Below are 12,578 nucleotides of genomic sequence, written 5' to 3' on the forward strand. Positions count from 1 at the left end.
AGCATCTACCATTTGGTCGATCCTGGGAAGCGGGAAACAGTCCTTTGGACAAGTTTTGTTTAGATCGGTGAAGTCTATACAAACTCGCCAAGTTTCGTTCGGCTTGGGGACCAGGACCGGATTGGCCAGCCACTCCGGATAGTACACGTCGCGGATCATGCCGTTAGTCAAAAGTTTGTCCACCTCTTTCTCTAGAGCTTCGGCTTTCACCGAGTCGAGCGGGCGTCTCTTTTGCTGGACAGGAGGCATGTCCGGGTTGACATTGAGTACATGTGTGATGACGTGAGGGCTTATGCCAGTCATGTCCTCTTGGCGCCATGCAAAGATGTCGATGGCGCCCTTCAGTGTTTTTATTATTTTGTCTTTTTCCTCCTGGTCAAGGTTTTTCCCTAACCGGAGTACTTTGGTGGAGTCGTCGTCGCACACTGATATTTCTTCGACGTCCTCCATTGGTTCCACGATTCTTTCGGACCCTACGTGAGGGTCCAACTCATCCTCTTCAGCCATTTCTGGCTCAGCGGACTCCCGGACCATAAGTACGGGCAGGTGGGTTGCGACATTATAACATTGCCTTGCTTCCCCCTGATTTCCCCTTACAGTCCCGACTCTGGCCTCTTGGGTAGGGAACTTTAGGCACAGATGTCAGATTGAAGTGACTGCGCCAAAGTCCACTAGGGCCGGTCGGCCGAGGATCGCATTGTAGGCTGTCGGACAGTCCACCACCACGAAGGTGCAGTATTTAAATGTGCTCTGGGGAGTGTCCGGGCACAGCGTGACTGGGAGCCTCACTTTTCCCATCGGGATAAGTGTCGTCCCGTTAAACCCTGTGAGCTGGGATCCACTAGGCGAGAGGTCACGATCTGTCAAGCCTATCACGGTGAAGGCTTCTTTGAAGAGCAAGTTCACGGAACTCCCATTGTCAATTAAGACTCTGGCCACCACTTTATTCGCGATGGGGGTCTGGGTCGTGATGAGGGAAGCGCACCGTCTTGGCGTCTTCTTCCGTGAATGTGATGGGTTGGTCCATCAGCCGAGGCCTTTGAGCTGGGAGTTGAGTAACTTCCCATATCTCATTGTGTTTTGCGGCCCCGGCGTATCGCTTTTGCTCCTTGCGAGTATTCCCTCCGATATGGGGACCTCCGGAGATCATGGCTACCCGTCCATTAGGCCGGGGCGACAGTCCGGGGATATGCTGGGCGTCACCTGCGGAGCGAGTGAGCCAATACTCCTGCTGTACCCCCTGGTGTTCCCGGAGGCATACCCCCAGCCACCTGACCCGGATTGAGGTGGGGCAACCTATTCTTGATCCACTCATAGAGGTGGCCCAATCGGATTAGATTTTCGATCTCGTCCTTGAGATTCTTACATTCATTGGTGCTGTGACCAATGTCGTTGTGGTACTCGCACCTTTTGCTCGGATCTCTCCGGGAGCTGTCTTTGTACGACGGCTGTGGTCTCCGGTAGTGTGTATTTTGCCTAGTGGCGAAGTACACGCGTTCTTGGGAGTACGATAGTTCCGTGTATTGAGTATATTGGGGGGTGTACACCTTTTTGTGGCGCTTCTCTCCCGTCCGGGTGCTGCCTTTGGAGGACCTTTTACTCCTTGATCCCTGGGAAGGGCCTGTTAAGCTAGCAGCCGGAGCAGAGTGTGAAGGAGCTTGCCCATTTGCTCCGGACGGGTTGCCAAAATGAGAAGATGCTGGTGCCAAAGCTTGGCCCTGGCTATACCCGGGGGTAGCAGAGAACTGTATACCACTTGTTTGTGGGGTCGCAGTCGGGGTAGTACCCGAGGGTGATACTCCGGGCATAAACCCTACTATTCCGGTGGGGTAGTGGCCCCCATAAGCCACGATCTGGGCTTCTTCGAGGTTGATATATTTTTGGACTCTCTTCTGGAAGTCTTGGAGGCTAGCAGCCCCCTCTTGCTGCAACTCATTCCAGAAAGGAGTCCCAGTACGGATTCCTGCTTGGAGAAGTGCAAGCTGTTGTCCGTCATCAACCTTCTTGGTTTTCGAGGCTTCCTCTCGGAACCTCTTGATGTAATTTTTCAAGGTCTCGGTGGGCAGTTGCTTGATATTAGTCAAGGCACTGACCTCCAGGTTGACCTTTCTTGCGGCGACAAACTGTCTCCGGAAGTTGGTCTGTAGCTTGTTCCAACAGCCCACGGATCCTGGTTCCAGTTTTTTGAACCATTCCTCCGCAGACCCACTTAGAGTGAGTGGGAAGCACAGACACTTGGCGTCATTGCTGACCCTCATGACCGTCATGACACGGTTGAACCGTGATAGGTGGTCGCTGGGATCGGAGTTCCCGGTATATGCTGCCATTTCGGGCATCTTGAAGTTTTTAGGGAGCTCCGCCTCCAGGATGTGCTTGGCACATGGCTCTCGATCCTCGCTGTCCGAGTCGGAGTCGTCTCCATTCTGCCTCCGGGAGACTCGGGCAATGTCTTTTCGGAGTATGGCGAGTTCCGCCATAATTCCTTCATTCAACGTACCCGAGGAAGCCACGGGTCCGTATCTTTTTTGGTCAAGGTGATCCCGAAGGTCACCTTGGTTCCCATTGATTTGATTTCTCAGATCAACGGGAGGACATCTCTGTCCTCTTCTCCCTCTACCCCCGGGTTCCTGGTGTACAGAAACGCTTTTTCGGTCCCCTCGATCTTGAGGGCCAAGACTCCCTTTTTGGGGCTTGCCCCTCTGCGGACCTTTCCCTTTAGGGAAATCTGAGCGGACCTTTCGCGGATCCTGCACCTTTTTCTTTCGCCCAGGGGTAGAAGTAGGGTTTTTTGTTTGATTCCCCTCAGCAGGATATCTTATAGGGCTAGGCTCCCTAGATTTCTGCTGCTGGGAATTAGGCGAAGATGTTGCTGGCTCCTGGTTGAGTCCAGCGGTCATTGCCTTGGGGTGCACGTGAATGCCAGCTGCTTCCATGGCTTTTTGCATGGCCAGCATCACTTCCTGCATTTTCTGGTTTTGCGTTTTCTGAGCTTCGATCTCGGCTTCGTGATCGATAGCTTTTTGTCTAAGAAGCACCAGTTCTGAGTAACTACCTTCGTCATAGGCATACTCGTCGAGGTTTCCCTCGTAGTCATCGTCGGGGACTATTTCTTCTTCTTCGGACTCCTCTGCTGCTCTTGAGGCTACATCTTCCTCGTTCGGGTCTTGAGCGTCTTCCAGAGGGCGAGGCTGACGAGTATTTCTTCTTGTCTCCACCATTTTTGTGAAGTCAAATGCTTGTTTTATAGCAGCTTTCTTCAGCTCTCAATGAAAGCACCAAAATGTTGACCGAGGTTTTCGGCAACTAATAAAATATGATTATACTATTGAGCTGTAAGAAAGTGAGAGAAGGATTTTTACGTGGTTGGGGCGTTAATGAGCCTTAGTCCACGAGTCTTTGTTATTTATTGATGTATTTAATACAGATTTTATACTTGAGAGAATGTCGCCCTTATAAATACAGAGAATGTTCTTGGTGAGTATTTACTCTTCTTGCTCATATGCAGCCCAAGATTCTCGATCCCATTTAATGAGCTTTGAGGGGGTATTTATAGTGTTTTGGTGGGGTAATCCCTAGAATTGTTCTTACAAGTGTATCTGCAAGTATCCATAAAGTTGGGTATTCCCAATGAGTATACCATGGGTAATGCATGGTCAAATCCCTAGGTGCTGTAGGGTTTTTATGAAGAATGTCCTTTTTGCCTTGTGATTGATGTGACTCTTCGCAGTGTAGCCGTCGCTAGACTTAAATGATCATTACTGTGGCGCTGCTGGTTGGAGGTTGTGCCGTCAGACTTTATTGCGTGTTGCAGTCCCAACACGCTTCCTCCCATACAGCATTTAATGCGACTTGATTGCTCAGGAGAAGTCTGACACCTCACGGAGAGGCTTTATGCTATGCGAGCTTCCGGGAGCACCTTGCACTCCGGGTGCCTCCTGCGGGACCTATGTCCAGGATGTTTCCTGGTAGCATACAAAGACTTAGCAAATATTTATGAATTGTCTGATCCACGTGTCCCTGTCCGGTTGGTCCACGTATATTGGGCGAAATCAGGGGCAACAGAAAATAACATGAATTATTTTCATCTTAGTAATAATTTCCAATAAATATTTAGAAAAATATTCAATTTTAGTTGTTATAAAATTAATTTAAATTAATTTACAACTCAAATTTGATTTTCTATAAATATATATTGCATTTCGAAAAATTAAAGTATTCAAGGATATAATTTTCGAAAATGCATGTTAAAATAAAAAATTAATCCTGGAAAGATTATTCTAATTTAATGTTGGCCCAAAATTAATTAATAAAATTAATTTACAACAAAAAATATAATTTTCCTATTTAATTAAATATATAAGAAAAATTTCAAATATTTAAGTATGATGATGAAAATTAACTTAAATATTAATTTTCTATTTAATTAAATACACTAGAAAAGTACTTCAAGCAAAAATATCATCTATCTAGATTTTCCTTTGACTAATTAATTCAATTTCTAATAATATACTTTAATTCAATTTATTTTAAATTAATCAATAAATGAAAAAAAATCATTGATTTAAGTTGATCCAAAATTAAATAATTAATTTACAACTTTAATCTATTTTTCAAGATAGATTCAAAATCATCTTGCATTATGAAATGCAATTTCGAAAATTGATTAATAAAATAAAGAAAAATATATTTTACTTCATTTATTTTAATTTATCATTAAATGAAAAAATCATTGATTTAAGTTGGTCAAAAATTAAAATAAAAAATTTACAACTTTAATCTATTTTTCAAGTAAAATTCAAAATTCCAGCATTTAAGAAATGCAATTTCGAAATTTGATTAATAAAATAAAGAAAAAATATATTTTGAAAATTATTTAAATTTAGTTGAAAAAATAAATTTCAACTAAAATAATTTTCTATTTAATTAAGTGTCATGAAAAAGAAATATTTAAGTATCATGATGAAAATCAACTTAGATATTTAATTTTCAAATTAATTAAAAGTATTAAATTCAAAAAATAAATAATTAAGTGTAGAGAAGGCTTAATTATTAATCTCTAGTTTAATACTAGAAAAAAATATACTTAAAACAAATTGTACCAAAATTAATTATTTAAATAATTAATTTTACAATGTATAATATTTTCCTATTTAATATTATAAATAATAAGTAGTCTAGAAATAACTATCTAGAAAATATCTTATTTGACTAAGTATCTTTTCTACAAAATTTGAAATAATATCTAATTTAAGTTGTATTAGAAAAAATTTAAAACTTAAATATTTTCAAATTTAAATTTAATTAAATATCAAAAATTAAGTTGTAACCACTTAATTTAAAAATATTCCATTTTAAGTTAATATTCGAAAAGATATTAACTTAAAAAAAATATCTAAAATATTCCATTTTAAGTTAATATTCGAAAAAATATTAACTTAAAAAATATCTAAAGAATCTTAATAACGAATGCCTAAAATTCCTCAACTTACTTTTGAAATTTGAAATTCAAAAGATATTCAGATTTAAGTTGATTAGTTATAGATAACTAAATATCAACTTAAATAGGAATATTTAATGAAAAATTTAAATTAAGCTGGTTATAATTCTATATTTAATTAAATACAAGAAAATACATATAGTTTAGCTTAGAATAAAAATTCTTTAAACTATATTTTTTTTTAAAATTAATTTCAAAAAAAATAAAATTAATTATGTTGCTAATCAATTTTATTAGGTTAAACTATTTTAATTAACCTAGTACAGTTATTCAAATCAAGCAAATGGGCCTTCACAATTGGGGTGGTTCATGTGAGGGGGTGCTGGGTTCAGTATGTCGTACCCACTACTATGGCTCCCAACTATCACACAAGGCCCAAAAGAGAGGAATTTAACCTTAAAATGAACAACTGTTATTAATTGAATAGGCCCAAAAACTAAATGGGCCTAAATAAAATCTATCAAGAACTATGATAATTTATTTAACAACAACAACCTATATGCATCTATAATGAAATTAAACACATAGGCTCACACAGGCACACTTTGGATGGGTCCTATCATGTTGCTAGGTCATACACAGATGAAAGAAGATTGTAAATATACCTGTTACAAATTATTGACTTGACCAAGGGAGCCATCAGATCATTAGATCTGGCAAAAAGTAACCATGGCTATTTGCAATCAAGTAATAATAGGTTTTGAAAACTTACACACAAGCTAAAACACATACTCCTGCATTAAGGTTAGTTGGATAGTTAGATGTAGGATTTATTTAATTTTAAATTAAATAATTAATTAAATACAAAAAATATTTTCGAAAATTTAAATAAGAAATTTGAAAAATTCGAAATTAAAAAAAGATTTAAATTTAAAATTAAACCTACAATTTTGAAAAATTAGGTTTCAACCAACCTAAATATCATTTCAAAATTTGCTGACTACTTTTAAAAATTAAATGTTATTTTATAAATAAAAATTAAATAAAAAATTAAAAAAGATAAATGGATATCTTTTTCAAATTTTAAATGTAATTTAAATAAATAAAATAACAAAATTTAAAAGTTAGCAAAATATCTTACATCTATTTAAAATTACATGATTATAGTTATCTTATTTTAAATTTAAATAAGGTCAAATTATTTAATAAAAATTTATATTAAAATTTTAAAATCTGACCTTAAATTTAAAAATAAGATAAGATATAATCAAATTTAAAAATAAGATAGATTATTAAGCAAAAAAGATAGATACTAACTATTTTTAAATTCAAATTACACTAATATCTTGAATTAAATTTAAAAAATATTAAATTAATTCATTATGATAATTAGAATTGAATTAGGAATAGTAATAGTATAAATACAAAACTACACAAAAAATCGGAACTTAATTCCATGAAAAAGCATGAAAAAACGAAAAAAAACGAAAAAATTGTGAGTTGTACGGACAGTATGCCAAGCATCCTGTCCATGGGCGCACATGGGGCTGCGTGGGCGTGAAACGTAGGCGCAGGGGGGCTGCTTGCAGCCTCTCCGCGCGCGCACGTGGTGCAGCGACACAACCCGATTTTTTCGAAACTTCAAAAAATCATAACTACTTTAAATTAAATCGAAATTGAGTTCTGTAAAAAAGTAACTTGCTTCATTTTTTCCATACTATCCAATAAAAATAATTCCAGAAATATTTATTCAATTATTTTTCACGAAAATCCACAAACATCAATCAATCATCAAATAACACTCAATACAACATGATATCATCCAAAACATCAAACAATCGTTTTAAAGTCCAAATTTCTTGCAATTAAATCAATTACCATGGCTCTGATACAAGTTGTTGGAAATTATTTTACCAGGATCTTAGATCTACTCACAAGTATGTTGATTAACACACTGTTGACCGAGATTTTCGGCAACTATTAAAATATGATTATAATAAAGAGCTGTAAGAAAGTGAGATGAAGATTTTTTACGTGGTTGGGGCATTAATGAGCCTTAGTCCACGAGTCTCTGTTATTAATGGATGTATTTAATACAGATTCCACACTTGAGAGAATGTCGTTCTCTTAAATACAGAGAGTGTTCTTGGTGAGTATTTTCTCTTTTTGCTCTTTTGCAAACCAAGAATCTCCACCCCATTAAATGAGCTTTGAGGGGGTATTTATAGTGTTTTGGTGGGGTAATCCCTAGAGTTGTTCTTACACATGTATCTGTAAGTATCCATAAAGTTGGGCATTTCCAATGAATATACCATGGGTGATGCATGGTCAAATCCCTAGGTGCTGTAGGGTTTTTATGAAGAATGTCCTTTTGCCTTGTGATTGACGTGACTCTTCGCAGAGTAGCCGTCACTAGACTTAAATGATCATTACTGTAGCGCTGCTGTTTGGGGGTTGTGCCGTCAGACTTTATTGCGTGTTGCAGTCCCAACACGCTTCCTCCCATGCAGCATTAAATGCGACTTGATTGCTCGGGAGAGACCTGACATATCCCGGAGAGCCTTCACGCTATACAAGCTTCCTGGAGTACCCTGTACTCCGGGTGCCTCCTCCGGGACCCATGCTAACAGCGCTTCCTTGTGGCGCACAAAGACTTAGCAAATGTTTACAAGTTATCTGATCCACGTGTCCCCTCTCGACTGGTCCACGTATTTTGGGCGAATTCTGGAGCAACATTTACCCCCCAAGCCTTGTTTACTTAGTAAAAATAAACCAAGGCTTGTTCAAGTGTCTCCGGTCGACTCCTCGTTTCCCTGGCTCAAGCTTCGAGCGCGTGGAGGCAAATTTAATGATGTCATTTAATGCAACGATTTGCTTTTTGAAGGAATGTCTCCAGCCGCCTCCTCAGTCTTCTGATACGAACTTGGGGCGCGTGGAGGTGCGTCTAATAATGGCATTAAATGCAGCGATTCGCTTCTGCAGAGGTCGATTCGTTTCACGCCCTATGATTGATGCGGCGCATTAATGGTGTCAGACGGATACTCAAACGTTTCCACCGCCTTTATGGCAGATTGATCTGATCCGTTGGTTTTCGAGAATTCGAATCGTGTGTCTCCCCTACCGTGCGATTGGTAGGTGATGACGCCTGTTCCTCATGCGTTTTTGCCTATAAAAGCCACCACTTTCCCTTCATTTCGGTTACCTTCCATCCCTTGCCATTTCTGCTCGAATTTCCTAGAGAGAAAATTCCCCAAAGTAGCACGAACTGCCTTAGCACTTACACACTCCTTTCAGTTTTCCAGTGTTTGCCTTTGCCGGTTCTTCTCAACTTTCACTTGTTCACATCCAGTACCCCCCGTTCAGCGATCTACTGTAAGTTCCTCGCATCCTTATTAACATGCTTTCATTTACTTCGTTCGCTTTCTGGGTTCGTATTTTGAGACTTCTGGGTGTGTGAGTGTTTAAGTTCTTCGAGTTCTGCTTTATGTTTACTGCGTTAGTTGTAGAATCACCGCTGTCATGCCTCTGTTGTAATCATACAGCTTTGTTTGAAGAGAGCCATGCATTTTTCGTTTAACAGTTGCTTAGGGCATAGGATGGTTTTTCTTTTTTTTCTCTTTTTGCGAAACCACTTTCTGCGATTTCACTGCACCCGACAGTTGTTCAGGGATTTTCTCCAGAGTTTCTCATGTGACACGTGTCCGGAGGGGGCCTCTTTCCAGCGGTTAGGGGACCCCCACTCCCTTTTTCTTGCTTTAGGGTTTGGTATGGGACCTAACTGCTGGACTTTTCTTTTTCCCTTTTTGTTTTTCTCAGAACACAAAATGTCTGCTTCTGGCTCAAAATCTTCGAAGAAGAAAGGAAAAGATATGGCCACGCTGGAGGAGGTTTCTCTGGGACCCGTTGCCCAGGAGGGATATAAATCCCGTGCGACTGGTTAGGAAGCGGCCGAGCTTCGATCCACCCTGACTTGTCCTCACCAGCTGGAGAACATTATTAATGTTGCTGGGATCAAACCCTCTACCTCAGGGACCTTTCACCGGCCTCCTCGTTACTCGGAGACGCCTAATCATAACTATGACGGCTTCGGGGCTTGGAGTCAGACCCATTTGATGGCCGGTGCCATGCTCCCGCTCCAAGATTACTTTGTTAATTTTCTTGTATTTGTCGGCCTTGCGCCATACCAACTTATTCCTCAAGCTTACCGCCTGCTCTCAGGCTTATTTATTTTTTACACCGCCCGTGGCTGGGGGTCTCCTAGCCCGGCGGAAATTTTATATTTTTATGAACTTGTATCCGTCCCCAAGAAAGGGGATAAACTTAAGGATGGTTTTTATGGGTTCCGGATCCACCCTGCTAACGAGGGGGTGGTTCCGTATAATAGGCAGACTCACGTTAAGGAGTACCGCCACCACTTTTTCTTTTCTTCCGGGTTCAGGGCCGTGGACCACCCGGAGCTTCTCACGGAGTGGGTGCGGATCCCACCTTACCAGCGGACGCTTCCCACTCAGGCTTTCCTTCGAAGGGCCCAAGCCTTCGCCTCCTATGACCACGCCGATCTTGATGTCGGGGGCCTAGTCACCACGGAGAATTGTAGAAAGGCCAAACTCATCCTTTCTCACCAATCCGTGGATGACTCCAACCTCTCACGGGTCATCTGCCCCAATGTGAGGGCGCCGGTTGCGGAGAAGGCCTTCCGGGACGAGCTTATTGCCACGGCAGAGAAGAAGTACCAAGATTATCCCTACCGGAAGGCCCAGGAGAAAGCGTACTCTAAGGCCCAGGCTGCCTCGTGGAGAGGACTTCGCGTAGGGAGTCCGGTGGTGCGAAGGAGCCAAGCCATTGCTGGGAAGTCCGAAGCTAAATTTTTTGACAAGATACTTCAAGAAGAGATTGGGGATCGTCCTGCCAGGAGGCCCCTTCGTATTGAAGATTCTTCCGAGAAGCAAACTTCCCGGCCACAGCCTTCGGCCCCCGAACCAAACTCGGGTGCTCCCGGTGCTAGCACCTCCGGTGCCGGCGGTAAGTCTCCCTTGATAATTCGCTATGTTCCTTCCGTTGATGAATACACCAGTCATAGGCCCGTAGGGTTCGACGAGCGTCTTCGTAGATTTAAGATGCCGTTGACCCGGTGGGGGGATCGTTTGAAGGAATTTTATTTTTCGAACTTAGGAGATTACCTAGGTCGGTCCCGGATGGGCTCCGGCCCTCCGGAACCTATTCCCTTAGGTCCATCAGCTTACATAACGTCCAGCTGGTTTCGGCCCTCGGACAGTTATCTCGGAGATGACGCCGCCAGCATTGAAGTACAGGACTTTGCTAGGGCCGAATTAGGAGTAGCTTATTTGCTGTATCTTGTATAAGCGGTTCCTCGCGGACTTCTAACACTTGCTTATTTTTTGAAACAGATATCTTCATGGATGCCATCCTGGAACAGCTTGCCGGGGTTCATACTCCCGTGGCTCCTCCGGCCTTCACCTCTTCTCCCCCGGCCCCTTCCTTGAAGGTTTCTTCCAGCGCTCCCCCCGACACTATTGACTTAGTGGATGACGAGGAGGTGCTTCCGGGAGAAGGCCAAGGGAAAGGGTGGGACTTCTCGGAGGAAGCCGAGAGCCTCAAGCCCTTCCGGAGGTAGCAGAGGAGGACGAGGAGGAGCCTGAAGTGGCTCTGATTCGCAAGCGTAAGGGCAAGATGGTTGCCCAGGATGAGCCGAAGAGGCCTCGGAGAGCCGACACTCCTGCCCACGGCCTAGACGGCGGGGTCTCCCCGATGGAGGAAAATCCTGCTCCTCCCCACATCGAGCTTACCCCGATTCCGGGGGACGAGGTGAGGCAGGAGCTTCGCATAGCCAAACATAACTATGCTATGGACGAGTACTCCCGGGGGTATGCCGAAGTGGAGGCCCTTAGGAGAATTCTGCGAGCTGAGGTTGAGGCGAGCATCAACCACCCGGAATACCAGGATCCGTGGGACCTTAATCTGGACCCCTTATCGGACTGGTTACGTCGCTTCCTAGGGCCTACCTTGGCTCCTTTTGCCGCGGAGATGACCAGCGAGTTCGCTTCTCAGCTCACACATTGCGCGCCCAAGCGGTTTGCCACTTGCGCTTCCCTGAACTCCATCTTCCAGGTTCAAGACCTCAGCCATTCTCTCACGGTGGTAAGTACTTTGCAATTTTTTCGTTTCCTTTTATTGTTTGCATTTTGTTTTTTTTTTTTTCTTTGAGAAATTTCTCCTTATACTTCGTTATGGTTCAGCTTGCTGCTGAGGCTGGCCGCCTCTCCAAGAACATCATAAACCATGGCTTCACTCTGTCCGACTTCGGGGACATGAATGACGTCAGGAAGGTCCTCCAGGACCTCACAGCGGAGAGGCAGATCTACCAGGAGGCTGCCGAGCGCCAGGAGGAAGCGGCCAAGGACAAGGAAGAGGAGGCCAAACGGAGGAAAGCTCAGGCGGAGGCCATGATCCGGGACGAGGCTCAGCGGAGAGACAGGATGGAGGCCCATCACCAGGAGGAACTAAGGGCTCAAACCGAGGCTGCTGAGAAGGCCAGGCGAGATCTCCGGGAGGCCAGGGAGGCTTTGGATGAAATGGTCGCCAAGGTGAGATCTTTAGAGGAGACTCACCAGTCGGACATTGAATCCAAGGCCGCTCTAGCTGCGGAGTTGAAGGAGCTTAGGGATTTCAAAGAACAATCCACCAGGAAGGCCAAGAGGGCCGAGCTCCTTTCTCCTGTTTCCTGCGCCCGGTGCCCGAAGCGCTTCGATGATGGTGTCTATATGGCTTGGGCCACCAATGATCAAAGTATCAAGCTTACTTTTTATCCCAAACCCGAGGAGATGATTGCCAGATTTCGGGAAAAGAAGAAGAAGCTTGATGCCGCGCTTGAGGCACGGATTGGACCTCGTCTTCCTCCGCGGGCCGACTGAGCTGCCGTATTATTGACCCAGATTCTATCCATTTCTTTTATAACTTTCTCTCTTTTTTTTTTTGTTTGTACATATTTGCTGCTGCCTTAGAACAATTTACATATAGGTGGCAGCTTTCATTTGAAGGGGAGACAATTATATTTTAAGGCCTGTCCCCGGGCCATTTATATGTATATGACCTGCCCTTTGGGCTAGGATATTTTTTTTTT

The sequence above is a fragment of the Cannabis sativa genome, chromosome 1 (assembly GCF_029168945.1).
Source record: "Cannabis sativa cultivar Pink pepper isolate KNU-18-1 chromosome 1, ASM2916894v1, whole genome shotgun sequence".
Lineage (NCBI taxonomy): Eukaryota > Viridiplantae > Streptophyta > Magnoliopsida > Rosales > Cannabaceae > Cannabis > Cannabis sativa.